Below are 25,195 nucleotides of genomic sequence, written 5' to 3'. Positions count from 1 at the left end.
AGTTTTTGTCTTTGTTTTTTGCCATCCTACTCTAATTGGCAATAAATTAAATCAATATTCCAAGTTGGGTATGTTTTGCCTGCAGTAGTAAACAGTAAGTGACCTCTCTGTCTTTATCTCGACCCATGAGTTTTTTAGTCTTATTTTCTCCCCTTGTCCTGTTGAGGAGGGGGGCTGAAAGAGCAGCCAGGTTGGAGTCTGGCATCCAACCAAGTTCAAGCCACCACAGAGGTGCACAAGTATTCAGTTGTGGCCAAGATAACGACAGCAAGATAAAATAAAAATAGCCTCAGCGCTGATCCCTATATACCTTCTAATACAGTTCTACCAGTTGCATACATCTACCTAGATGGATGTCTGCTTTTGAGTTTATTTAAGTGTGTTTCATACTCACAAACAGGGGGCGGGGGATGAGAAGGAAAAAAACCTTGCAAGTGTGTTTCCTACAGGATTAGGGTAAATCCAGGGATTTGTGATCTGCTTAAATTGCACAGCAGGAACTGTAGTACTCAGATGAGCAGTGATGCCTCAGGTGACACGCAGAGCTGCACAAAACATACAACTCTTTCAGAATGTAAAATGTAATACAGCCCTTTAGGAAATCAGAAGTGCGGATAACTGTGTCCTACATGTGGTACCATAAAAGTCATCAAATAAAACTCTCTAAGACTTGTGTTGAAATCTTAGAATGCAGGCATTCTTTACTGCAGCGCTGGAGACACAGGGGCTCTTTCCACTAAAGGTGTCTGCCTGGCGTTCTCAAAAGCAGGCATTATATGACAGTAATACATACATATTAAATTTATTGGAAAAGCCTCATATGTATATATTTAAATAATTTATTGGAACTCATAAATAACGTTTATCTTTTATCAGTGTTTTATCAGAGTTTGCTTCAACAGGGCCAAGGCTGAAGCCCTTTGTTCCATCTTGCTTACACAGACATCTATTCTACTCCTAGTTAAACATTTCCTGTTACATAAACTGCTCATCACAGAATGTATAGAAGACAGCTCAGTTCACTGTCTGCCAGGCTTAGCCCAGTTCATAAAGATTAATCCTTCATGGTCCAAGTAAGCTGAGTATCACATGCCATTGGGCAGGGCAATGCCCTGAAGAAAACAAGAATAGTTACAGAATATACAAAGTCTTTGCACACAGGTTGCAAACAGACAAAAGGCTACTTACAGATGAAACTCGAGTCTGATAACATACAGACATTAAAATCCTTAGAGTAGCTTTTCTACTGTTTATCAGAAGATCATAATAAATTATAAAATAGATAGTAATCTGAAAATTTGCAACTTATGACTGAAATTAGCATTTCTCTTTTCTCTGAAATGGTTTCCACTGTCCAGCTCAAAATCCAAGAGGTGGTTAACTTATGCCCCAAAATTACAGTAATAAATCAGCTTTGAAATCACATATTACTGACACTGTATCTTAAAAATTAACTGTTTATATTCATGGATGAGTAACTGCGACTAATTAATACTTAGCATTGCTTCTACAAATTCCAATCACTCAAGAAAGACAGTGGGTGAAAGATGTAACCAAAGACACTGATTTTATCATGAAATGCACTGCTGAATCTATTTGTTGAACCTTGGAAAGTGACAGAAGCTTACTGATCAGACAATTTCAAGCAGTAGACAAACATTATTTATATGTAAAAATAGGACCAATTAATCGAGATACTTTGGCAGGCACTGAGATACTAAACATTAAGACAGACTGCATAAGCCATTCCGCCTATATCCTTTTATTTTGATCGCATAGTGGTATTTAAATCCAACAGGGAAAATTGAGAAGAGAGATAGTAACAGTTTGTCAGCCTCTGATTTCCCTAGGTTTTGTTATTTCACAATAGTGAAATGCTTAAGAAACTGAGAACAAACATGACCAAACTGTTAATGAATTGAAAAATACTCATTTATGTAATTTTGAAACTGAGGAATGCTTCTGTTAGCAAATAACTGCAAGTATTCTTCTTTCACGCTTCAGGGGGAAAAAAAAAACCAAACCAAAAACAACCAGCTCCCTTTATGGCAAGACTCACACGAATAGTATTCATGGAAAAGTTGTAGTAACCAAGAGCACTGTACGTACCTTTATTAGTTCTGCACCATGAAGTAACAGAAAACTTCTAAGATTTCCAATAATAAAAGGTACTGCAATGAAGACTCTCCTTGTTCTTACAACAGCCTATGTTCTATTGCTCGGAATAAAAATTATACTTTAATGGCTTTTTCCTTCTCTAAACATATTTTTTAGAGAAACTAGCAAAGGAATGTGGTTTCATTCACACCTATTTTGCAAGTACTCTTAGTCATTCTTAGTCCTCAAGCAAGAGAATTGTGGATGAGGAACTATACACAGACATTTAATTTTGAAGCTCTTAGGGGCATGTAGGTTATGACTCAGTTGGCCATATCTAGGCCTTTATGTTTTATGAGTCAGGCCTGCTAAACATGTTAGAGTTGTTCATATACCTAGGACATTTCATATGGCTCTGGACACCTATCTTTAAGCAACTGAACTAATGAATTCAGTCCCAACACCAGGAGGAAGACCAAGAGGAGACCAAGACACCTAAATTATATGTGTATACAGGCAGCATAGCTGCTTCACTTGGTTAATTCACCTCTCGCTCCAAAAGGCAGGAGTTTTAACCAGTCTTTTAATATAGGTGACAATTCCATTCTCAAATATCCCAGGATATGCTTAAGCAAATGAATTGCATTGCTACTGGCTGACTGAAGAGCTAAATAGATTTCTAGGCTCAATTTAGTGTATTGGCTGGAATTGTACTGACCTAATGAGAGCTTAGACACCATCCACATGTAGACATTAACATACAGACACTTGAGTTCAAGTGCTTTAATCTCTTGCCAAAGTCTACTCTAAGGAACATGTGCAGCTAACCTGTAGACTAATCAATTATTACCGTAGGAAGCAACAGGAAGATTTGTCATTTCCATTTTTAAATAATTAGAAAGTGCTGAAACATATTTATAGATCCATTTACTCACAGAGAATACGTGCAGTTATACATAGCTACTCATTTATTTCATTTTTTAATACATCACCGTAATTAAATTTAAACTTTCAATTTTAATAAAGTGGAACTGATTACAATCTCTTTACTAAAAAGCCATGCAAAGTAGTTTAGAGACTTCTGTGACAACCCCTACAAAAATACATCACTTTTTAATGTAAAAATGAGCACACTCCTGGTTAGATGTTCTGACTGGTACTTTTCCTTCCCAAATTGCATTGTTTGTTTTTTATAGACATCTAACAGAACTAGAAACAATCTCTGATTTTTTCAAGTCATAACAAAGAAAAAATAAGATACATTAATTCTTACCATCCAGCAGCTCCCACAAATTTTCAAACAAGATACGCAATCCTATTCCCTAGTGATAGGAAAGTGTTCTGAACTCACCAAAACTCGAAATGTATTCTTAAATTGCCTTTCCTGCAGAAGTTATAGCTGGCCTGAGGATAAAATAATTTGATTAAGACAGGCTCTGTAGCCCACAGTAACATAATGCTCACCAGTGTGTCACTGTATGACTTTATTTAAACACCTTACTCCAAACTCATTTGAATTGAGTATTTTAATATTTGTTATTTATATGTATTTTAAATGAAAAAGCCTGTCAACATAGTAATAGTAATACATGTATCCCTCACCTGATCCTGTTTTCCTCACTAGAAAGGAGGACTACATGGGGTCATTAATTTTCTTCTCACAGAAAATGAAACTTCTTTCGAAGCTTCTTTAACAAAGTTTTTGAGAGAAAACATGAGATTTCCTCTTCACTTGTTCAGCAATTTCAGTTTGCCTTTAGTTCTCTGTATTATACAGTTTTTCCTTCTGGGCTTAGCTATTTTATTTAAACAAAACAATACCAGGAACTCTAGAACATCAATACACTGATTGGTGTTTCTACCAATGGATAACCCCTGGTTTCAACTACTTGCAGAGAATATTACTGGCAAAAGAGAGGCAGGAAACATGTGAAAGAACTTTATTCAGCTCCAGCTACAGTTATTTCTATATGAGAAATTTGCATTTAGCAGGATAGAAAGTTCAAAATCAAAGGGAAGACGATCTGATTCTCTTTTCTCATCTAATGCCTCACTTCCAATACTATCACTTTGACTGTTCTACTATTGCCCAAGTCAAATGCATGTATACAGGAAGTAGTTTTAGAAAGAAGAAACTGTATTCTTAAATGGAGACCTGTGGATTTTCATGTGGTCATGCTTCTTGCTCCCAGGCTACTTCTCTTCTAATCAAAGTTATGAACAGAGACCACTTTCCCGTGGAAGACAATCACAGAGGGAAAAAAAATGCACTGTCTGCAGCTCAGGAGGAAGAGCATCTGTCATAAATTATATCTGAGCCTGAAAGGCCAAATACATGAGAGGTCCTAGGTACATGAAACTGGGCAGATGTGTAAAGTTTGACATCCAGTTTTGATATGATCCTGAACACTCTGCTCTGCAACCATCAGTATGCAACACCCAATTCCATCTGTATCTGACTTAAAAGCCCCACAGATTTCTGGGTCCTTAAGGACATAAACATGGTGTCCTTTCATCAAAACTCCTTGAAGAAGCTTTATCTACTGGATATTTTGAAAAGCTAGCTAACATAGTTTTAAAAGTTGGGGTTCCCCATTCTCTCTGAAAAAAAGAAAACCAAAACACTGATTTGTTTAAAATATGGTTATAAGACAATTCCTCTCTATATTAGCTTTGGGTGCAGAAACCTGAGTGTTACCATGCAGTGCACTGGTTCAGCATCTTAATCTCTGTGCTTTACGCACTTCTAACACAAGGAGGACCCTCTGCAATCCTCTTGTGCCCCACTTCAGAAAACAGTTGTCTTATAAACAGCTCCACTGAGAAGTAAGGAAAAAAGAAAAAGAAAAAAAAAAAAAAAGACAGAAAATGTCTATTGTTTATAATGGAAGATTAGGTTCCACTCTTGACTCCGTTACTTTTAATATATTTTTAACACAAAACAGCTGTTCAAGTAAGTGCAAGGGCAGTCCTGAAAGCGTGGACTCTAGGTCTCTCTTATCACTGGAAATGTCCTGTTAGTCTACAACGGCATTCTTTACATCACACCTCAAAAGACCTGATAAGCAAACTGGTTTTAATGATAAATTTGAAATTCAATCATAATTTCAGAATATTATGACTACTTTAAGTGAATACTTATCCTAGATCTGCTGAAAGATGGGTTGTTTAAAATACACTGTAGAAGATTTGCTTTCATTGTGTAGTTGGGAGTCCCCTCTAAATAAAACTACTTCCTAATAATTAGAAAATTTCATGCTTTTTGCATATTGCTTTGGGTCATCAAAGTGTTTAAAAGCTATGGAAAATAATCTTCCTATTGTGGAAATCTTTATTGCTTAGAAGCATGAAAAACAGACACAGTTTGTAGCCACATGGACTTTAAGAAATAAATAAAAAATTGTATGTGTTTTTTATTCTTCCTAGGGAAAAAAAATTAGATATTTCTGAGGTCTCTAAACAAAAAGAACTGTGGTGGGGTTTTGTTCAGATAGAAAACGCTAATATATTTCCTTTAAAGTAACTGTTCTCAAGTGTTTTGAGGAAGTAGTGGTTGGTGTGATTCCTCTCTCCCTTTTTTTAAAATAAAGCACAGTAATAGTAATTGTATTTTTACCCTCAGATTTACAAACTGAGCCTTTTTATCTCCCTAGTTTATAATATAGCCTTTAAGTACTCTAAGCTCCGACTGATTTTGGTGACAGTTTAAATGTGTAAAGTCAATATACACAGGTGCAGCTACAGTAACAGTATCTGAAGAAAGAAAAGCCCTGAAAGAAAGAAAACTAACCTCAAGCATCCCCAAAAACTTACTACCATACTGTGGAAATTCTCATGTCAGAGGAAACAGAAAACTTACAGCCAGCTGGACAGGCACTTACCAGGTAAAACATCTACATACTGACAGAGATGAGAAAGTCCTGCAGAGAGGGAGATTGGCATGGCTTGTAAATGACAATAAAATAGCTACTTATTATCTCAGTAGGCTCTATAAAACAGTACACCTGATCATTATTGCCTATTCCAATTAGTCATGAGTCCATGAGCAGTAGCTATAGAATTAACTTTCCTTACTTTGAGGCGAAAAAGATTTTCGTAGCATTTACTCAATCAGTTCCCAAATCAGCTGATGAGGAGCAGTTTAATGACATGCCAGTTCTATTGTAGCCACGATAATGTGTTTTGTCCTTTTTGATAACTTCAGGTATCTATCATTATAAAGGAAAGAGGCAGTGCAATTTCTCAGGTGGAAATACAGAATTAACTTTTGGGTTACTTAACAGGTTATTTCAACTGTGCTAAAGGAAACAGGGTTTTAATTCATTTTTGACTATGGTTACATGCATGGAGGTCTGTATACAGAATACATGTCAATACCATCAATGGAAAATAAACATTTAAAGACTCACAGTGTGGGTTATTTATTCTCATATATGTGTCATGAATACAGATGTTTATTCCATAACTATATTATGGAACAGTTTTGAGAAAAGACTGAAAAGGATTTATTGTGGTGAAACTGTGCTTTTGATCCATCAGTCTCAAAGTGATCAGAGGCTGCTACTACGTTCTGATCCCACCTTGAAATAATTAGATTGATTGATTAGGTATCGATACCTCATTTCTTTAATTAAGACCATGATGGAGAACCCTGAATGTTTGTGAGGCATAAGAATAAAGGTCAGCTGACTGCCATTTTACTGTGAACTATCCAAAGTAACAGCATTCCTTGAGTATTTTTCTGAGGGTTACTAAGTTTTACTGAAGATGTAATTGCCTGAGAGGATTCATGGCCAAAATACGTCTCATGCTATATGAAATAACACCTATCATTCTTATCTGATATTTTGCTTTTTCAATGATATACAGAATATGTTTCATTATAAATACATTTTAACCTACTGAATAAATTATCAGAAAGGAAGTACTTATAATTTGTTCCTATTGAGTTTAATTATACATACATTCTAGTGGTATTTTATCATACAGCATTCTTGGATGATGGTTTCTGTATCATACACAAGAAGGTATCTAAAGTAAAAGCTATTGTAGTAAAAGCTACTGTACATTTGATAGCTCACTGATAATGGTTAAGAACTAGAAGACAGGAAGGTGCTTGTTTACTTTTTGTAACTTTCATTTTTTGAGAACAGCAGTTATTAGTTCTATTACTGCGACATACGTAAATAAGGAAGCAAATTTCGTAAGCAGAAGGACTATGCTAAAAAACAAGTTATAAAACTGTTAAAGGATTATGGGAAGACAACTGTTCGTAAACTGAAAGATACTGCTCTAACCTTATTTTACTAGTGAGCTGAATTGAATTCACAAACATTTGATTTAGGATAAAGACTTGTAATTCTAGCTTTGTATCAGAGTGAATTGTCATTTGTTTGTATATTGTTCCTGAGAGTGACTGATGATCAGTCATAAGCCCTCTCTCTTATTGAAGCAAAATACTAATATTTACTTAACTAAGGTCAACCATGACAAATAGGTAAAAGGGCATGAGTATTGCATCAGCTTTCTTTACAAAATTAAAAGGACAATAAGACTTAACTTCAACTGCACTAACATCATATGTAGAACACCAGAAAAATTAAAACGCCATATGATTTTGCCACATAAATGGAGTAAGAATGATGCAAACATTCTGGAGAGATATGACTTTGGGAGAGACCATACAGAAAGCATCCTGTCCCATGAAATCCTGTTCTCTCACTTTCAAAGAACATGAGAGAACAGGATTTTTACCTAGTAATTTTTCAGAATATTAACAGAAAGCGTAATTAATTTCCATGATTCAGTTTTTAAAATCATCGTTATTTTTCTATGCACTTTGTGTATATCATAATCAGTTGGTCTGCTCCCATTTCTACTTACTGCCCTATTTTCATGCCATCAAAGTGATAATGCTAAGTTGAAACAGAAAATTTCATGTGTAAAAGAAGTCTACAATTTTAGAGGCATGACAGACAAAATATCCTCAACATCAACCAGTCATCGGGTATAATTCTACCTAAAATATTTATTTTCAAGAACTTGGTGCAAAATGGGAAAGGAAAGCTGTGGAATATTTCTCCATAATTTATTTTGTGGTATCAGCAGTTCTGTATGCAAAGAACATGTAAGGATATGTGGCCTGATATGCTTAATCTAAAAGCAAGGTCAGGCACTCATGAAGTTCATAAAAGTAAAAGGACATGGCTGAAAAACACCCATTACATTTCCTTCATGCAGAAGTACAAGAAACCTTGTTAGTTTTTATTTCCATTTCCTATATTAACCCATTTTTTCACCTGTATAGTGCTGTGTCCATTTTGTCTCTTGGGATGTGGCAAGCAATACATTGAGAGATCTCTTTGTATTGTATGTATGTACAAGTCCTAGGGCAGTGGACACCCAGCCTATGATTTGAGCATCAGCATGCTATGGCAATACAGTTCTACAGAGAAGACAGCTATATAATACACTGCTTAATAGAATATTCTAATATACAAAAGAGATTTAAAAATAATAGATGAATAGTAATCCTGCAGAATCTGCAGTACTTTGCATCTTCAAGCCCCTACAATAAACAGTGATTTTTGGGGATTTTTTTTTTTTTTTTTTTTTTTTTTTTTTTTTTTTTTTTTTTTTGAAAATGAAAGAAAAAGCAGAAATAAGATGACAGATTTGGAACTCTATCTGTGAAACTGTAAGAAAATTTGAATGCATATTTGTGTGTACATGGTGTTGAAGAAATCCTTTTCAAAAAGATCTCAGAAACTGTACCTTCACTGCTCTGTGTGGAGCTTGTAGTATTCAGCAAAATTTAAAGAAAAAAAAAGCAACATTTTACTCAGGGCATAATAGCACTTGTGAATTTTAATAACCTCAAGGTTCCAAAGTCTCTCCGTATCAACTACTCGTAGATCTTCAAATATAATAATAGGAGTGTACAGGGCCCACAGACAGCCTGATAGAAATATCTTCCACAGGGGACCTGTGGTAATGAGAGGGCCAAATAAGGGAAAAAATCTATTGACGAAAAAAAAATCAAAAAATCCTTTTTAGATATTCTACTGTTAGGACTCCTATACACAGACTTCTTATTACCATGTTCAATAGAAATTCTGGGGGAGGGAAAGGCTTGGAAGTAAAATGAAAACCTGCTGAAAGTATCAAAACCTCTCTTTTGGCTCTGCAGTCAGACGAAAGATTTACGAAGCTATTAACAAGAGACTATATTCTAAATAGCAGCCTAATTTTGCATTAAATTGCCTCATACAAAAATGTTCAGAGCTGAATTAGAGTCTTTGGAGACTGATCTCATGTAAAGGGTCCTACATTTTGAACCACATACTATATTTTATGCAGCAATAATGTATATATTACACAGACAAAGATGTTTGTAAAACACAAACGTGTCTTTGAAGTAAAAGAACTTAGGGAGAACTGACGGTAAGACTGTAAAAATATAAAGTTAATTTTCACCTTCTGCAAATCATGGTATCTAGATTACAGCTCTACTAAGTCATTAGTTTTTCATGTTCATTCTTGATTCAAAGTTTTCTTTATTCTTTCTTTGACCATAGAGATTCTTATGCAGATGTTAGGTGAGGTCAGAGAAAAGCATTGTTCCTGTGATCTGTGGCAACTAGTTAGTGGGAACAATCTTGAGGAATAAATTGTAGCCTTTGAAACACAGCATGTTGCACAAAAATTAAAGCAAATTCTACTTCATTCTTATTAAATTAAATCATCATCACAAATAAACAGATGAGAAGGGAAATAATTTACTCACTAAAAATTCCATTTATTTCTCTGTTACACTTGCTTGATAAGACTACTGTGCAGCATATCAAAATGAAACATGGAATCTCATTGTTATTCTCTAGTATTTGATCTCAGTAGGGTATCTCTTTTTTCTTAGAAGTATAATCCACTTCTTACATATGAGATACAAATACTAGATACTGTAGGGCCCACTCCCACAGTCAAATGACAAATACTGCATCTTTAAACTGTATTTTTGCAGCTCTAAAGCTGACAGAAAGAGGGAAATCTCATGAATTTACAGAGGTGGACACAGAGTAGGATGATCTCATCATAAAAAAACAGCCTCAAGTATTAGTTGCCTTGAGTATTAGGCAACTTCCAGCATCTTTGCCCCAGGAGCTACAATGATGACTGTTATTTTCGTAAAAGCAGTCAAGTCTACAATGCCATACATCTGAATAAAAACAAGTCACTGGTACCTAGACTGGGTATGTCTGAGGGGGGAGCATTTGCTTATAATTTTTGTATTATTCAGAAAATATCTCTCATAGCTCTCTTTCCAAGGTTGGGTTGTAAAGTTTTTTGTGTTCTACTAATGACCTAGATTCAGTTCTCTCCTTTGTAAACAATAGTCTTTTTTTGAAATTACATTTCAAAGTTGAAATTGCATATGTTCATGGCATAGTAAGTCTGACTTCTAACAATAGAAAGCCTGTGTCTCCATCTCTACAATGAGAATAATATTAACTCTTTTTGTAGAGTATTTTCTGAAGTGGAGATTAAAAATATTGCGTAAGTCTGAGAACTACTCATCACCTTCATTTCTACCTCACTAATGATCACATTCTATCCAAGTTTCTCTCTTATGCCATGTTCTCTCTTTCCTTGATCTTCTAAAGGCTTGTACGATGGTCATGAGTCTTTTGAAGACCTAGAAGAACAGCTGGTTTTATTATATAATGATACTGTACCCAGACATGGAGAATTGGCACAAATTAACTGGCAAATTTCAACAGGTTTCCAGAGCAGAAAGAAGTGAGCAAGTTAGTCCTTTTTTGTTTCAGAACAGGAGGACCTTAGAAAAGTTGAGTGGTAGAGGACTTCTTATAAAGCTCCCATGAACAGTTTGGTTTTTTTTTAAAGGTACTGAAAGGTCTTCCTGTTGACCTGAACTAAGAGTTACTATTTTTCCCTCATTGCTCACTGTATGGAATGGTATGGATTAGGAAACAAAGAGTGGACAGCAGATTCCACTGAGTTCCTATTTCTACAGGACGTATTTCACTCTACACTTTCTAGTATTTGATTATTTGCTTTTCTCAGAGCTGTTTAATAGAATTTGTTATTTACTACATCAAGAACATAGAATAATGTTCAAATGCTTTTGACAGTTACATCAATTTTACTCTTTATCAGGAGTAGCATTTGTGATTATAAATAATCATTCTAATTCTTTTAATTTGCATCAACTAATGAGTCTTTCCCAACATGTCTTCAACACAGCCTACAAAAGAGAATTCACATCATAGTTGGTACAATACTGGCTTTCAGGACATAATTTTTAAGGCCATTTTTATGACTTCAAAAACATCTCTTTCAAATGAATGACATAAGTAATTTAACCACAGCTAATGAAATTAGCTTCATTAAAAGCAAAAGGTTTGATAATGAAAACAGTACTATTCGGGGGGGGGGGGGGGGATAAAAAATTAAGAGAGACCAACAAAACAGCACAACCGCTCTGTGGAAGATAGAGCAGGGAGAAGAAAAGTACCAGAGAGGAGGCTTAATGCTACCAGATATAGAGTAATTCCTCTATTCTTACAAATGTAAATTATATTTAAATATTCTTAATGAATATTTTTTTTACATATTGTAAAAATGTATTCTGAATGTCCTGTTTTCAGTCATGTGTCCGTCATTTACATCAATACTTATTTTTCTTCAATAATAGTCTAATAAACAACTAAGATGAAAATTAGAACTTTTCTTTGACTTGTTTTGTTGGTTTTTTTCCTCCTAACAACTTACAAATAATTTATTCTTATTCTTTTCTCCTGCTTCATGGACACTCTCCTGCATCACAGTATTCTGGAAGAAAGGGTTTGCCTTTTATTCCAGTTCACAATACTAAGAAGTGTCTACCTATCAGTGTCTGTAACAAATGTGAAAAGCCAGTATCAGAAGATGAATGAAAATCTGTCAGGCTTTTATCCCCTCCTAAACAAGAAGTCTCTAAACATAATAGACATCAGTTCTTTGGACAAGTTAAGTTAAAATAGCAGACAAAGTGATCTTGTTACTATAACTGTATTCATAAAAGAACTTCTCTGTCAAACAAATGTTGATGATAGACCTGAAGTCAGGGTTGCCCTACACAGCACACCTGACACCTGTTCAGTTTTAAAATACCAGAAGTACAGCTCAGATGTCTTGAAGGATTTGAATGTTTTGTGACCTCAGGGGAGAATGATGGGCAGAGTGTCTGTTAGAAACAACTGTAGTTTGGGGGGGTTTTTATAGTTTATCAAGTATTCAACAAAATTACCTGCCTGTAAGCCAACTTGTTCCCATTGGACCTCTCAGGAATTCTCACAAGACTTATAGGGATAAGTTTCAGAAGATTGCTTTAAGTCTAGTAAGACACATAATTTTCAGAATTATATAAACTCAGTCAATAATCACCTGGGATAAGTTGTAATTTCATATTAAAATGAAATCAAGATGTGGTGGGTAATCATTAACTCTCGCTTACTTGGGATATGCAGTACTTTATAAAAAAGTCAAATGTGACAGGGAAAATCTAATTGCTCTTTTCAGATTCTTTGTGCTGGTTATAGACAAGACAGAGCCAGACGCTTACAGGTATGCGCTAAAGAGACTAATTTTACCACCAGGTAAATACCAGATATGAAGAAAAATATCGCAGTGAGGGTGGTTAAACACTGAAACTAGTTGCTATGGAATTTCCACCCCTGGAGATACTAAAAATCAACAAAAAGGATTGAGCAAGCTGATGCAGCTTGAGAGTCAGCCCTGCTTTGAGCAGGAGGTTGGACCAAGTGACCTTCAGAGAGCTCTTCCTCAATTTCTCTATCAGTCTATCATTCTGTATTATCACACTATAACCAGTGTTGGTTATAAAAGAACAAATTACAATATACCAGTCTTTTCTTTCAATTATGTTCTTCTTAATTAAATTCTAGTCCTGAAAATCACAGAGCACTGACCTTAACAGGTCATCTATTCCATCTCCTTGCTCCACAGCAAGAATGTTATTTGTACCACATTTCTGATAATTTTGAATCTGATTTTAATGACAATGGCAGAGAATTTGCCACTGCTTAGTTTGCCTCATCATGTGTACCATTAGAAAGTTTATCTAATATTTCACTTTAATATCCTTTGCTTAAAGTTAAGCCTATTATATATTTATCTACCCATAATAAAAACATTATGAGAATAGAAAGCCATTCTTTTCTGGAGTCTTTCTCATGAAGTTACTAAAAACTCATTTTGCCTTTAAGTCATGCTTTTCCCAAATCTGATATTCTTTGCTTTGCCCTTGTGGATGCCTTAAAATGAGGTAATAAAAATGATCAGCTATTGCCTTCACCACTAGTTAGTACAATGGACATATCTTGCAGCCTGTATTCCTGTTTATAAATTGCATAATCACAGAATCATAGAATGGGTAGGGTTGGAAAGAACCTTAAGATCATCTGTTTCTTATCTTTTTGCAAAGTACGAAGTTCTTGAGTCCTATCCATAGGGATATATGACCATGTGTATATGTCTTCTGTAAAAAATGCTATATATCAATTTATTTTTATTCTGTTTATTGCAACCCAGTATCATGCATATATTTCGTAAATTTATATATTATACCAACATGGAGGTCAACAACACTCACACTGAACAGAATCAGACTTGCCACGGACTGTATAGTACTGCCAAGGAAACTTCATTTTCAACAGGGGGGAAAAACGTCATGTTTAATAATAATTCTATCACTTATAAGAGTGTCTAATTGTAAAATGTCATGTGAAACATTATCAAAAACGTTAATTAAAACACTGTATATCTCCATTGCCTTCAAGGCCTGCAATCATGCTACCTCCCTTTTTCAACTTCTTCTTTAAAAGGAAATTGCTTGATACCAAGTTTCAGGTACCATTACCTGGCTTCTGTGCTCTCTCAAAATAACCGTTAATAGTCTAAACTTTTCTCTGTAATTCCAGATAGAAGGAACAGTAAGTTCATAGTCAGCAAAAGGCAGCACACGTTTCAGAGAGTATTCCTTCCCTTAAGATATATGTATATATCTTTTAGTACGCAATTAATTTATTACAAAATTCTGTGTATGTATTATCTATAGTAACAATTTCCCTACCTTCCAATTTAAGACATAGGGTTAAATAAACCTAGAACCATAACACATATATTGGAGAAAAAAAGGCCATCATACTGAATAGAATAAGGTCTTTTCTAGGTAATTTTAGAGAAGTCTCTGAGAATTTAATCAAAGTTTGGTCTTTTCCAGCTACAAGGATTTATTTCTATACTTCTCACAGGTATTTGGAAAGCTTTACCTCTATGAAGTAATAAAGGCTCTGGGGAGCCTGAGTAACCTGATCAGTGCAAGCCTACCCACCAAATCAGCAGCCCGTAAGTCCATCAAGGAGAGCAATTTGACCATTGGCTCTGGTGTGAAACCCACCACCATGGGGCTTGCAAAACACAGCCAGAGAAGAAATTCTCCCTTCCTGTAAAACCTTTAAAACCACAGGGGCTTATTTCGTATGAGGGCAGAGGACTTAGTATGAGATGCAGGAGAAAGTCGATTTTGGGATTGTTTTAAAGGCACTGTGGCTATGTGTCAGATTTGTTATGGGTTGTTTAGGGAAAGGATCACAATGGACTGTGAAAGAAGCAGCATGGGGAAAAAGATGCAAAAGCTTCCTTGTAGGGGCATATATAAGGAAACTATTTAACAGAAATTATTATTTGATATCTTTTTGATATCTAAATTTCCAGACAGGAATACTAAGTCATGGATTTTAATGTCAGGATGGAAGTCACTTCAGAACATGTCTTATTAGACATCTGAAAGCAGCTAAGCCTTTCATTTGAAGTAATAAGAGGAGAACAGATTTAGAAATATTTTAGTTGAATACAAGGAACTTTGATTTACATGCTGAAAAACTAGAGTAATAGAAACTAATTCAACAAATTTTGCTCTAAAAGCTGTGTCTAGTCTTACAGTTCCAACTCACAACCACGCAACTGAGAATTGTCATATTATTTGAATTCCAGTAATATTTGAACCTAGAATTCCAGGACCTTGGCTCTCCCATAATATTAAACATGGAGAAAATCTTAAAAATTACACAATGCCAAGAATATGGCGACACACATGCTGCTATTATTATGTAAGTAACGAAACAAGATTATGAGTCATACACAAGGCTGCAGGGATGGGAGAGAGGAAAAAAAAAAAAGAAGAAAGAAACGTTCTGTAAACAAAACATTTACTTTGAATATTACTTAAAAAAAAACCAAAACCTGAAAACTTTTTGTGGTTATTTTATCAGCTCTTGGCTTAGAAATTTTCTGCAATAATTTAACCAACATTCACTTATCTGAACTGAACATTAACTTATTTTATCTCAACCAGAATTTTAATAAAATCATTAGAATGCATTAAGTAAGTCATCATCGAAAGAAAGCACCAGCATGTGCTTCATTTGATTTCCATGGTCAACCTTGTGGCCTGGGAAACCTTCCCAAATCAGAGATGAATGCAGTGAAAACTCTGCAATTCAGTCCAAGAACATCAGTCCTTACAACTGCACAACTGCATAAGCAAATCGTAACTGACTTTTTTTTTTCTCTTTAAACCTACTCATTTTCTACAAATATTTAACACATTAGACAAAAGACAGATGGCTTAGATAGTAGATTTTGCAATAAGCAGGTTTGGATCCCCAAGTAAGCTATGAAAGACAGGACATAACCTTTGTGTTCTTTCGAATTCATATGCTGCTTGGAAGCCTTACGCTCTGATTTCAAATGAATTCATCTACATAAATCAAGCACTGAAAGTCAGTGCTTCTTCTCACTGTTAAAACTGTTTGGCATAAAACTATTTTTTCTCTGTATGTTAGATAAATAAAAATTAGCATGTTTCATTGTACGGACTAGTTCCAGCAATGCTAATAAGACTACTTTTAGACTAGACTCAGAAAAAATGTTTAGTGGAATCTTATTAGATGTTCTATCCAGTATTTTCTGCAATTGCTGCAGCTAATATTCTTTGTTGGTTTTTATTACGTATATGAGCACATCGCTGACATTCTTTTTCCTTACCCCTGGCCTGATCTATGGGGACAAATCAGAAGTTTGGGGCAAACCTAAATGCCAGAGTATGCAGTCTTTATGGACACTTACTGGATCAGGCACAGTCATGTCAAAACAGCTACACTGTTTTAAGGATCATCTTGGATGTAAAAAAATTACAGGTTTTATCATGTATCAGGCCAAGGTAAAAAGTATAGCCACAACAGAAGTCCCTGTATCACACTTCTGAAAAGTGCAGGGTCAATGCTGAGCTTGATGTGACTCAGGGTACAGCAGGATTTAAATTGCTCTAAGTCTTTTTTGGTAATTTACTACAGCTTGTGTAATTTTAATATCAGTGTATACAAACAACCTCTGTTACCTTGCTCAAGTGGGCACGGACAGTCAGATACCCAGGTAAGAGGACTGGGAAAAAAAAAAATAGCTACAGAACAGTCAAGAGAGCACACAGCTCACAATTGCGAACAGATGGGATGCTCCTCATGGTCTTTCTCATTTCACATGCATAATAGGATCAGCCTTATTTTGTGTTTGCTTAGAACATTTATTTATAGCAGATTAAAGCTTTTGCAGACATTGTTCTTCTTGGTGTTATTTTCTGTAAATTGCTAAGTTGTGTGTAATCTCATCATACTTGTGTTACTTGGGGTTTTGTGGCCTTTACTAGAACAGTCTTGCGTAATACAGAAAACAGGATATTGGACTGAATGGGCCATGTGATGGATTCAGTTATGCAGTGTTTAATCTTTTGCTAAGAAAGAAGTGATCCTTTGCATTTTCATTTAGCTAAAGAACTCTCACTTCTAACATTTATTTTGAAAACATATGAAGGGAAGACAACATTTAATTCTGATATATCCTGGATATCATGTTGGTTTTATTTAAATTGTGTTCTGTCAAAAAAAAGGTCATAATTATTTATCTTTCCTTTTTGTTTCCAGATGAATGCAAACAGGAGAAATTAGGGTTTTGCCATATTTCTTTGTGTGACTTGTGAATAGAAGAGTGACAAAGGATTCTTTCATGCATTAATGTGAAGCTGGATCAATTAGAGCCCTACACATACTACATTCCTGACAGAAATGTCTCATTCACCGACAGCGTAAGCGTTCCAATTGAAATATCTGGAGTTCAGGATGGGATGCCTAATTTACTCTGATGGAGTTGTTGATTTATCAGAAAACAAATTCTATGAAACCTGCAGACTTCTCTCTTTAATTACATTTTAGCAAACAAGCACAACAAGATCCTATGAATACTAAGAGCTTTAAAGATACTCAGCAAAGCGATTCTCAAAAGGATAATAATAAATTGTTTTCCCAAAATTCAGGGAGGTGAAGGTATCCAGAGTAAAAAATAAATAAAGCAAAACAAGTATCTTTTTGTGGAAATTGGTTGAGAGCAACTGATGTAAAAAGACAACCCAACCACACAATAGTTAAATATGGTTTCAATAGGACTGTTCACAGGCTAAAATTAAACTGGACCACATAAACTGAAAGTTCCAGTACTGAATCTTAAGTGACTACTCCCTTCATGCAAAAGCTTATTGTTCACACAATAAAAATAATTTTTTCATAGATTGTGTATATGTGATTAATAAATTATAGCAATAAACACATCTGTCAAAGGTTTTCTACACGGCCATGTGCAATAAACAACCTGAAAATCAGCTACATTGTAGCAGTTAGCTGTTTATTTCAAACTTTACATATGCATTGCTCCTTTATAAGCTAGTTTGAATGTTCCGTTGAACAAATTACTTTGGAATTTTGAACTGAGCTCTGAAGTCCATGGGACATTTGCTTGAATGATGAAACCAAGATTTCAAATTTATCAATTATTGCTGAAAAATACCATGACTATCTTTTCCTGCCTTTTTAAGAGAACATTTTTTAAAATCTAGTTTCCTAGTAGACTAGAGATAACATGTATTTCACAACATTAAACAGGTGGCAGAACATAGACTGGGAGTGTTACAGGCTTAAAAATAGGCAGCTATGTTAGGAGCGTTAAGAGTATTAGAGGCATTTAAACAAACCGACGGGATATACACAGGGATTAGAATGAATCCTATATTTAGGAAATAAAAAAACTGCTGCTCTGGTGGTTCTCAGCTATATATTTTACATTAGGACTCGAAATTGATAGTAGTAGTAGAGTCTGATTGATTCAAACAGGAATAAAAATCAAATGTGCATTTTCAACCAAGCTCATAATTTAAAGAGCTGTAATAACTACTGAAGTTTTCATTAGTGATACTGTCATGCTTTGTTGAATGTCATGAAGACACAATTGCAATGTGTTTGTTTTCACCACCAGTGTTTCTGTACAATGTTTGTCACTATGTATCTCACACAATATGCTTTTTCTGCTGTCTGAAAGTGAATCAAAGTAATACAATATTAAGTCAGCTTATGTTAAGAGACTGCTGATCAGAAAAGGTTCTTTATGTATTATTCTGTGTAAGAATATTTTAATAGTTTGAAATGTTTGAAATTATTTAATAATCATTTGATTAGTACATATAAAATGCTTGGCTTTAAAACTCAAACCCAACCCGTTAAACTATTCCTTTACCAGCATATAAGCCCACTTGTTTCTCTCAAGAAATTATCTTGACTTGCAATATCTGTATGACACCAGATTTCTCTGAGGTACTGTCATCTTTCTGAAAGCTTTCTGCTAGATCAAAGTACAAGATAAAACTGAAATTAGATCAATGAAATGTACTATTCATATGGAACGAATCTTTCCAGCAAAACCTTCACAAATAAAACCTCTCTTTGAACGGTTTGTGAAAAAAAATATTGACTTTTTTTGTGGAATTTGCCAAGGTTTATGTCATGAACGTATTTAGCCTCCTTCTGCAAATTATGATAAATGTAAAAATGGTCCAAAATATGGCAAAATAGAACTTTCATTCATGACATATGCTTAGTAGACCTTAAAGTTGGTAGAAGTAATTTTTATCCAGTATCTGTGCTGTACAGATAATGGCAAAAGTAACATTCCTGTATACGCTCACTGAAAGCAAACACTATGTTGCCAAAGCTCCTTATGGTAAACTTCCAAGTTTTTGTCTTCAATGTGCAGGTGCTGTTATTTTTATTCATGATGGGTTTTCAACATTGCATAACAAGCCATGGTATTTTTAACACTCCTCGTGATTCACTGCATTACAGCAAATGGGAAAACCCACCAGTTTAATTTCATTGAATATGCCTGTTAACAGATCCATATGCCAATCCACAGGAACACCTAACTGTCAGTTGTTTCACAGATTAATTGTACACTGATTTTACTTGAAATTATGCTCTAACAGTGCTGATGCTTCTGGATAACAAAGATTTGTTTGCTTTTATGAAAAATGAATGGTCTAAACATTATTCAGGAAATAGTCTATTCTGTAACTTTACATGCAAGCTATTTGACAGAAGTCAGTATGTTTTACTTTGGTATATAAATTGCTATAATTTTTGCACATGCAGAACTGTAGTTAAAAATGTTGCATTCAGAATTATTTCCAACTGCATATACTTCATAAAACTACCTTATTATTATTCCTAATGTTTCATGAGTAAACAGTAAAGCATCAAAAATTATCATTTACATATACAAACTGTCTGAAACACTTAATAGTTTGAAAACATTGACAAGAGAATTAAAAACTGCAACAAATTTCAAAAATAATTTTCGGCAGCTTTAAATATTACCTACATTCTCAAAGTTCAGTGAGTATAGTGTTTTAAACAGCATAAATGAAACTTAGTGTCTCTCTTACATTCAAAATAGTTTATTTAAACTGTTTAAAGTCTCCTTCCTTTGGCTTTTTCACCGCCTTGTTTTTAAATTTTTAAAATATTTAAAGACAAGACACTCACTTTTAGTTCCCACTACTATATGTATAGCGATGACAAAACAACCTTAAACCAGAAACCTAGCTCTTTACTGTGAATCTTGGATAGTTTACTGAATAGCGTATGTTGTTTGTAGCAATCACTTTGATTTTGACAGAAATCTAGAAAAACATTACAGAGTAAAATGCCCATTATCTATAAAGAATTACAAACCAGACTAGGATCTTAAAAAAAATTTAGATTCTGAGAATTGACAGCTACTGCAAGTACCCTTTTCAGAACAATTCTGATTATTCAGATAAAATTCTGTATTTACCACTGGACTTGCCCTATTTTAAATCTTAACCTGCCCTTGAACACAGACTACTTTGTAGCTGTAAGCTTTTCACTTGGAATGGAAAAGCTTACTCTGTGCAGTACTCCATGACAATGAATACAAAAAGAAATGCAAACGCATTCACTGCTTGAACCTCAGAAGTAGAATAAGTACAAGCCCTGAGAATTTGGAACAATTCTGACTTTAGCAGTAAGCAGTGGTAAAGACTTACTGGATGCTTATTAGAAAACAAAATATACACATTTTATAATTTACTCACATGAGTACAACATTAGTGCACCAAATGAATCCCAATGAGAGCAAGCCAGATTGACAAGCATTCAATATCTTCAACTGAATTGTGATTTTTGGTTGCAGCTGCTGAGGCTTCTATTTTGTTACCATCTCTTCATTATTTTTATTCATAAATTCACCTAGATAGAGGATCTGTCCCCTGTTTAACTGTCTCAGAAATATCTTTTCCTCACAGTTCACCCCATAATGAAGAAGCAGTTTTGCTTGCTTCTAGTTGAGCAAAAAGATCATAGCTACCTAAATCACTGACAAAATTTGCTGTGTATACCACAGAAGGACCCTGAGGATGGATTTTGATTTCATATTAAGAAACCTCAATTTCTGTGACTTAATGTAGGTGAGCCAGCTTCTAAACTTCCTTTTTAGTACGTGATTATTTAGTCAAAACAGCCTTAGAAAGAGATTCAGCTCAGTTTGAAGTAGACACCTTAGGTGGAATTCAGCTGATTAAACATAGGTATGTATTGCCATTTGAGATACCATGGGGTGTCAAGGACATCTACAAAGAGCTGATCCATCAACTCCTGCTACAGAGTGGAGAGCCTAAGCAAATTATGACAATGAAAATAACCTACTGTCTCAGGATGCTATCTGAATTGGTTCATGTGCAGTCAGTTCAACAGCTTACTCATAACTACATCCGCAACTACTTTCATTGAGGATAATGGCGCACAAAGGGTCACCAGCTGTTGAATCATCAGCAAGTGTTCAGTTTGCACAACTGCTAGAGATTATTAGTAGCCTACAGGAACAAATGCTGAGCATATAAAAGCCTAGAAACAGCTGACAAATATCTACACATTACACTGGTCCTGGGTCTCTAGGTGCAGTTGCTTCACCTCTGGTACTTATGGCTTTAGTTTGCTCCTGATAGCATTACATTGCATGAATATGCAGATTTTCTAATGTTTGTCTTTACCTTGTTCCCTGTCTTCTGCCCATATGCTCTACATTCCCTAGCTTCTGCTTCTCCCTTAGATCCTCACCAGAGACCCAACACTTTGGGACTAACTGCACTGAGACATACATTGTGCTTCTTCAGAGCACCCACTGAAAAGCAGAAAGCATCACAGGTAACTCCAGTGCTAATGCTGGTTCACTGTCTGAAAGTTCCTATTCTAACCTGGAGATGCAACATGATCAGTGAGGCGGACTGAGCCAGAATCAGCCACTCCGGTCACAAGTTGGAGAAGTTAATGATTTTTGTTACTCTTTATTATGGCTGCTTTTCACTGGCTTTTTGGTTATTTCAACTGTTCACATACTGTGATGTGGAAGATTCCATTGAACTGCAGTGCAGAACAAAGCCCTTCTGGGAAGCACTCTATCTGCAAAGGGGCATTTGCTGCAACCACAGAATGGTTTGGGTTGGAAGGGACCTTAAAGATCATCCTGTTTCAACACCCCTGCCAAAGGCAGGGACACCTTCCACTAGACAAGGTTGCTCAAAGCCTCATCCAACCTGGCCTTAAAGCTGCCAGGGATGGAGCTTTCACAGCTTGTCTGGGCAACCTGTACCAGCATCTCGCCACCCTCACAAGAATGAACTTCTTTCTAATATTTAATCTAAGTCTACCCTCTCCCAGTTTAAAGCCATTTCCCCTTGACATATCCCAGCATGCCCCTGCAAAAAGTCCCTCTCCAGCTTTCTTGTAGGCCCCCTTCAGGTACTGAAGGCTGCTGGATAACAACCTTGTCTTGTTTTCTGTTTTCTTTTTAATTTAGAGAATTTTTTTTTCCCTCATACTCTTCCAGGAAACATGGCCAGGACACATTCTTTTGAACTACAGCCCATCAGCAGCAAATGCATCTGAAGAAGCTGACACGGGTTAAGAGCTCACTAATCAGCTGTCCTACATACAGTCTGATGTCACTGTCCTCTCTCTTCCTGAAACTCATATTAGATTAAAAATAATTGCACTTTGCCTCTATTTTGATAGCACTTGCAGTAAATATCAGGCTCTTTCTGAAACCCCTGTTTTTCCATAAGCTTATTGTCTACTATCATCATAAACGTATTATTACAGAAGCCAAGTCCATTTGTATTTGTTTCAAGAGAAGTCAAGTACATGCCAATTAAAAGACACAGAATAGGGAGAATATATGTTTTCAAATGGTTCTTAGATCACATTTTGAGGTTGCTATGGTGAATGCTTATCTGTAAGGCAAAGGAAACAGGATTCAACATTCCTCTCCATATGAGAAATAATACTTTTTTAAAATGGATGTAATGATACTTGCCACTTTATTTTCAGAAATTTAAGGTATATTTCTGATACTTTTTCTTGATGTTTCTGATATTAATCCTTGATTAATTCAACCTAATCAAGCAACTGAAAAGGCAACAAAGGGAAAAATGCTATTTTAGTGTTATTTAACTTTTTGCTAATGATATGAATATGATATGATAAGAATACGGAATATCCATATTCTTGTTATAATATTGTTTTCCAAAATGTATGCCCTAATAAATAACACTGAACCAAAATTTAAAATTTATTTCATTTTCTTCCTTTGTTCTGTCTGTAAAAGTTTTTGAGAATTTGAGTTCAAAATCAACTTTTTTTAATAACCGTTTCCATTTCAGAAGCTGACACCTTAATTTCTCTCCCATTTTGTACACAAAACTCATTTAGATAATTTTAGAAAATATTACAATGGAATGTTTTGATGTTATTTTTAAAATAAAAGATGTATTCTTCTTACATATTTTTAGCAGCTGACTTCACAGGTCTCCTATAGACAGTGACTCAGAACCTGGGAATCTCCCAGTACTGACAATACAGGAAGAATAAGGAAAAATAACCTTTAAATTTAAACACTTAAATCAGGTGCCTAAGCATAGATCCCAATTATGAATATTTCTCTGCATAATGAACAGACAATTTACTCAGAATATATTGACCATTTATGGATAACATTTTGCTCACTTTCATTGATGCAGACTGTTCCATGGATAGTCATGGGAGAAATTAACAGCGTGAGTAAAATCTTTCGGTGACTACATTCTTTACAGTGATAACAAAAATCAATTACCAGACGTGCAGTAAAAAACCTGCTTTGTCTGAGGCATGCCACCATTTATACAAATGTTGAAAGAGTTACACATTTGTGTTTGTAGAATTCCTGAGATAATTTCTTTTCAGACAGCATTATAGTTGTTGCAGACATCAGTTTACAGAAAGAATTAAACTTGTAATATTTTAGGATCCTGCATTTTGGAGTTATATTACATGAACAACATCGACCTAATTCCTTCCCTGGAAATGGAAAAACAATTAACAACATAGCTTAAATTAACATGTAATTAGAAAGAAAAAAGACAGTCTCACAGTAATTCACTGTTTCTGTTGCATATCCAGCTATTTACTTACTCTGGGTAAATTAGGGATAGGATGAGCATTTAGATGCTTTTATTTGCTATGGGTTTGGACAACTCTGTTGGATTTCCATCTTCATGGCACAGTCTATTTTGCATGCTCTCCATGCTCATATAGAATAGCCTGAAGGAGTAACTCTCTGTTGTAAATATATACATTGTCAAGCCAAGTTATCTTTATGCATTTCTCACAAGCCTGTTGTAATACAATCTGTCTTCATGTCAGCTGGACACTACTTCCCCCAAGCTCTGCATCAGTCTTCCTTCTACAATTCTATTTTTTTTTTAAAGACAAACCATAAGACTAATAGCCGTGATAAAATTCATGCGGACAGGTGGCACTGCTCCCTCCATGCTGCCAGGAAAAAGAGGCTCATTGCAAAAAGAGCATTATGGCCAGTATTTCAGAGAGTGGCCATATATGTTCTTTGGTATCGTGCACCTGCACCTGGTCTGACAATATTTTTATGAATTTATGTATTCACAAAAGTGAACTTCCTCTCCTCAAACAGTCATTCAAATTCTTTGCTGGGAAAACTACAAAAGCTAGAGATGCAAATAGGCAGCTCAAATCTCAGGGATCATTGAAGATACAAACCAAACATTTGTGGTTCTGACGCATCTTCACGGTTGTATGGAATTCCATTATGTCTGTTCTCTGGCATCGAATTTCCAGACTAAAGAGTTTCTCTCTCCAAACTTAGTCATTCCTTTTATGAAAGCATTCCATTCCTTTGATCCTCAAATTGCATGGATAAAAATACATTAAATTGGTTTTCAGTATTCTCTGGAGTCAATGGAAGGGTGAGTTACATTTTCCATTGATCTTGTGACGAAGAACTCTGTATAGCACATACATTGCGGTGCTGGGGTTTTTTTTGGGGAGAGTCTAATTTTCTTTTGGGGAAAAAAAAAAAAACAAACCACAAAAAAACCCTAAAAAACCCCAACCCACAATCCCCACACTATCTTCCTTTTTGTTTGTTTCATTTTGTTTGGGTTTGGGTTTTTTTAATAAAGACTTTGATCCAGTATTGCTTATTCATTAGAACGAGTGTAATAAATTGTTCAAAAACAATTTTACATTTTATCACAGTTAATATTAAT

At 35.1% G+C, this 25,195-nt stretch overlaps 1 protein-coding gene and 1 long non-coding RNA gene across 5 annotated transcripts in view; both read right to left on the bottom strand.

Annotated features, from left to right (window-relative positions):
- The window catches only part of CSMD1 (CUB and Sushi multiple domains 1), a 1,137,242-nt gene that overhangs the window by 455,168 nt on the left and 656,879 nt on the right, over nt 1-25,195 (bottom strand). The window lies entirely within an intron of this gene.
- LOC115609630 lies at nt 4,135-22,306 on the bottom strand. Its single transcript, XR_003991928.1, has 3 exons — nt 22,062-22,306; nt 17,279-17,283; nt 4,135-4,146 (listed from the first exon to the last, which is right to left on the bottom strand). It is a non-coding gene; the product is annotated as an uncharacterized LOC115609630 (long non-coding RNA).

Source organism: Strigops habroptila, chromosome 6, assembly GCF_004027225.2.
Source record: "Strigops habroptila isolate Jane chromosome 6, bStrHab1.2.pri, whole genome shotgun sequence".
Classification (NCBI taxonomy): domain Eukaryota; kingdom Metazoa; phylum Chordata; class Aves; order Psittaciformes; family Psittacidae; genus Strigops; species Strigops habroptila.
This window is presented reverse-complemented; position numbering and strand designations above follow the sequence as displayed.